Here is a 5,618-nt window from a genome sequence, read left to right on the forward strand (position 1 = left end):
ATGTTAAAACTGGTTGAAACAGGACTTTGAAGACAGAAATAATAGTCTATTAGAAATACTGAAAATAAATTACTAAAAGATACAAAACTGAATAGTACGTAGCATAAAATGCAACATTGAGAAACATCTCTGCTTCAGGGTGGAAATTGTCACTGGACAATATTTATTTGCCTCTGTACAAGAATCATTTGTTATCCATTTTCTTTTTTTATAGAAATGAAATTGTGTAATATGTAGTCCTTTGCATCTCATATCTTAAAAAAAAACATATTAGGGGCTCATACAGCTCTTATCACAATCCATACATACATCAATTGTATAAAGCACATCTGTACATTCTTTGCCCTAATCCTTTTCAAAGCATTTGCTCTCCACTTCAGCCCTTAGCATCAGGTCCTCTTCCCCACCCCACTCCCCCTCCCTCATGAGCCCTTGATAATTTATAGATTATTATTTTGTCATATCTTGCCCTATCCGGCATCTCCCTTCACCCCCTTCTCTGTTGTCTGTCCCCCAGGGAGGAGGTCACATGTAGATCCTTGTAATCAGTTCTCCCTTTCCAACCCACTCACCCTCTACTCTCCCTGTATCGCCCCTCATACCCCTGGTCCTGAAGGTATCATCCATCCTGGATTCCCTGTGCCTCCAGCTCCTATATGCACCAGTGTACAACCTCTATCAAGTCTTGCAAGGTAGAATTTGGATCGTGGTAGTAGAGGGGAGGGGGAGAGGAAGCATCCAGGATCTGGGGAAAGCTGTGTTCTTCATCAGTGCTACATCGCACCCTGACCGACTCATCTCCTCCCCTAGACCCCTCTGTGAGGGGATCTCCAGTGGCCGACAAATGGGCTTTGGGTCTCCACTCTGCACTTCCCTTCATTCACTGTGGTATTTTTTTTTTTTGGATGCCTTATACCTGGATCCCTTTGGCACCTTTGTTGCTTCTGAGCTAGATGGCCACTTGTTCATCTTCAAGTCTTTAAGACCCCAGACACTATCTCTTTTGATAGCCGGGCACCATCAGCTTTCTTTGCCACATTTCCTTATGCACCCGTTTGTCCTTGGCGATCGTATCATGGAGGTGTGCAGCCAATGATATGATTTTTTGTTCTTTGATAACTGATCCCTTCGGGACCACATGATCACACAGGCTGGTGTGTTCTTCCATGTGGGCTTTGTTGCTTCTGAGCTAGATGGCCGCTTGTTTATCTTCAAGCCTTTAAGACCCCAGACACTACCTTTTTGATAGCCGGGCACCATCAGCTTTCTTCACCACATTTACTTGTTCACCCGCTTTGACTTCAGCAGTTGTGTTGGGAGGGTGAGCATCACAGAGTGTCAATTTAATAGAAGAAAGTATTCATGCATTGAGGAGTACTTGAGTAGAGGCCCAAGGTCCTTCCGCCACCTTAATACTAAACCTATAAATATAGACACATAGATCTATTTCCCCATCCTCATATATATATATTTGGATGTACATGTCTTTGTCTAGACCTCTATAAATGCCCTTTGACTCCTAGCTCTTTCCTCTATTTCCCTTGACTTTCCTCCTGCCCCACTATCATGCTCCATCCCCACCTGGGTTACAGCTATACCTCTTTTTTACATAACCTTATCCTTGATCATTCCCTACCAGGCCTGCCGCTCCCCACTCACCACCAATTTGGGTCCCATGTTGTTCCCTTGTCCCTGGGTTTGTTAACACCACTTCCTTAGCCCACCCCACCCCCACCTCCCCCTATCCCAAGTCCCCCCCCCCGGAACTGTTGGTCCCGTTATTTTTCCTCCAGATAGTTCATCTTATCTGTTTTCTTACAAAGTTGTGAAATAGTTAAAAGACAATGCAAGGCAGAGATAACTCCAAAAGCTCTTCTAAGTCCAACAATCTTTTTTCTCTTTTAAAGTCTTTTTCCTCACAATGGAAAAGCTTTGCTTCCCATAAATCCCTTTTGCCTTCCATACTATTGGAGATTCTGGTTCAGATGCAACTGTGTGACTCAGAAGACACCAAACCAACATTATCAGCTGACCTCTCAAACCTGATTAAGTCATATGAGTAACTTGAATTGACAGTTAAGACACTGAAATATTGGCCCAGGGAAGGCCTTAGAGCAAATCACAGGGAAAATGATACTGTGAAGCAGCTAACTACTTTTTGTAGTGTTTGTATCTGAAAAGTATTCAACTCAATGGGGGGCAATTATTAACCTAAAAGAACAGGTCACTAATGAAATTTAATGTGCCATCAATTATCTTGTGAAGACTTGGGGCAGGGGGCCTCCCATCCTCATAGTCATGTCTGACCCGCCACTGACAAGTCAGTCTGGGGTAAGTTTTGCAAGAGAGGTGCTAGTAAGGAGAAAGGATTGTGGGAGAACAGAAGGGTAGTGGAAGAGAAGGCCAGTTTGAGGCGAGTGTCACGGGCTGCATGGCATCTCCCCTCAAAGTTGTACTTCTTCTCTTCCCTCTGCATTTCCTTTTATCTGGCTCTTCCCTTTCTTCTCACTGTTTTCTTCTTCTTCCTTTTGTATTGGATAGACTTCTCCTTTCTAACTTCTTTTCCTCAAATATTTCTCCACTTAAGCTTTTTCCTGTAATCTCCAAAATCTTGTTAAGGTAAAATCAATCAACGTTGTTAGAAGTCGGGGGAGTAGTTGCTTTGGGAGGACAGTGGAAGGGAGCACCAGGGGTGGATTCTCAGTTGCTGTTACAGTTGATTACATGTATATTGCTTATGAAAATTGAGTATATGTGCACTTTTCTCCATGGAGAAAAGTGGTGTGTATGTGTGTGTGTGTCTGTATATAGATAGACACACACACATACACACACAAAACCTCAGCTTATTTTTCATCATTTTCAGGGAAGTGAGTGAATGATAGGAGGGTATAAAGGAGTATAGAAAACAATCACATTTTTGGCCAGAATTACCTACCATTGCTAAGTTTCCAAGGTCTAATGACTCAAGTATTAGCTTGCTGGTCAGGGTCAGTGGCAGAAATGGAGAAGCATAAAAAGATGAGGGATACTAAGGACAGAACTTGGTAACCAGTTGTGTATATGGTCCAATTGGATATACAAAAGAGACAGAAGAAGGCGGGTTAAGTTTAAGCTAGGTCCTATGGGGGAAAAGTGCTAACTATTGTTGGATGCCAGTTTCATCAGTTATGGTGAAAATATATTACTGGTGGATATCAGAGATTAAATCTTGAAAATATTAGCCGGTTCTTTTGGAAAACTTCTAGTACAAAGCTATTTTTAACTCCAACATCTCCTTAAGAGTCCTGTATACAAACTCTGATTGTTAGTGTGATGATTTACATGTGACAGAGCTAAATTATTAAGCAATACGAAGTATTGAACTTCAGAGTAAAGCAGATAAGCATCATCACCTTTGGATTAAAAAAAGTGAGAAGAATATTTTTGGCAAGGTACCCTGGTTGTGTAAACAAGTTGGGTTGCTAACTACAATGTCAGTAGTTTGAAACCACCAGCTGCTCTGTGAGAGAAAGGTAAAGTTTCCTGTTCCTGTAGAGATAGATTTACAGCCTCAGAAATCCACAGGGCAGTCAGTTCTACTCTGATAGGGTCAGAGCCAACTCAATGGCAGTGAGTTTGGTTTTAAGAAAGTTTTTTTAGTTACCTTACTTTTGTAACTCTAGGTGGTCTTTGCACCACATCAAAGGATGACATATGGAAATGGTACGTTGTCCTAAAAATGACAGAGAAGTTTGTAAATATATTTCTTCTAAGAAAAAAGATCAATAGGAGACGGAAAGAACAATAAGTCAATTATAAAATTAACCAGTACAAATATATTTTCATACTTTCCTGAGTATGTTATAGTTAGGTACATTACCTAAATTTAGCTTTAGCCTTCTTAGCTCTTAAATTTAGGTGCCATTTGCAAGTAGATAATAAGAGGAGATAATATACTCATTTATCTTCTGAGAATAATGGTAAAATTTGATAATTATTTAAATTATTTTATTTGCTTTGATGTGCCCCAACTTAAACATGTTACAATTATCAAATTTATGTATCTTTTATTTTTCTCCACAGGATGAAACTGGTTAGTAAGCTATTGTAAGGGGAAAGCATTATTGGCCATATGCATAAAGTTCTATTTCCAAGGAAAATATGCAGAAAGTTCTATTTCCAAGGAAAGTAAGTAAAGTATAAAACTGCATAGAGACCAGAGAGCCAAGAACTGATTTTTATTATACAGAAGTGTGAGAGCCATATGCATTAAATGAGAAGACATTTGGCAGTGAATATTACGCAGATTCAACTGAAGACATCCTAATCTTAGAGATAATATAAAAATAAACACTGACTGAGAGTTTCAAGAAAGAACTCAACTATTATCCCCCAATCAAGCTGGAACTTTCCACAGGAAAACCTGGTTTCAATTCATGCCGAATTGTTCAAATGAAAAGCAAAGCTAAGCCAGGTAGAGGCAACATATGAACTGGCTTTTATCGTTTTACCAAACTGGAGTGCTACTCAGCCTCACAGTTACAATTTGCTTCACATTTCCATCACTATTCTAGTCAGAGAAGTGAAAAACAAAACAAAAGTTCATTGATCTGGGCACTATTGTGGTGCGAGGTCTGGTGGGGAGGAAATGAACTTCTACTGGCCGTTATGTCAGGCTGCTCTTGATTCTACATCACTCCTCTAAATAGGATCTTTCTTTATAAAGCTTTCCTCTGCCCTCACTACTGAGGGAACAATGTTTTAGAGATTTGTCCAGAGACTGGGTTATGCTAATCAAGATCGATGACTACTCTATGTATTAAGTACACACAAACTACTATTCCCAGAACCCTTAAACAAAATTTCTCAAGTTACGTAGAGAGCCAAAAATAGACAACAATAAGATTGAGTTTATATATACTCTCTGAATCTGGAGTGCTATTTACCAATGGAAATTTACCGTTCCTTCTACACCATGAGAGCAGAGATATTTAGTCTGAAGAACAGGTCAGCCATGTGGCTTTCAGAGTCGGAGTGGAAATTCTCATGCCATCTCTTACTCTTACTAATTCTAATGGTGACTGCATGAAGGAGGTGGCTGAGAGAGACTCCCTCACTTCAAGTTAGACTTCTATCCTGCTGAATGAGAGAACAGGATGATGTTCAGAGGGATTGTAGACTCTATTTCTGGTTATAGGATGTGAGAACCAGGTAATCAAATCGAGACATTCTCATTGGATTAGAAAAGGAGAGATGAGTCCATCACTGGCAGGGCATACAACCTCAGAGAACATCTACTCCAAAATCTCAGAGAACATTGACTCCCAAAATCAGTTTTGTTGCCATTGCCCCTTAAAGATTCAATTATCTCAATAAAGTACATTACTTAGTATAGTCTTACAGACAAAGACTTTGAAACCATCGTGTAATCAAGATAGAAAACAAACTTTAAAAATAGAATACAAGATTTGCCCTTTATCTCATTTCTGTGGCTAAGAAGTCTAAACCCTGCTAGATAGTCCTGCTTGTCCAAAAACTCACTGGGTGACACTAAGTCAAGATGGGAGAGAATGTTTATTGGGTGGGTGTACGTGTTTACCTAGTTTGTTTCCCTCTGGAGTGGAAGCATAAGGTGG

Source organism: Tenrec ecaudatus, chromosome 1 (assembly GCF_050624435.1).
Source record: "Tenrec ecaudatus isolate mTenEca1 chromosome 1, mTenEca1.hap1, whole genome shotgun sequence".
Classification (NCBI taxonomy): domain Eukaryota; kingdom Metazoa; phylum Chordata; class Mammalia; order Afrosoricida; family Tenrecidae; genus Tenrec; species Tenrec ecaudatus.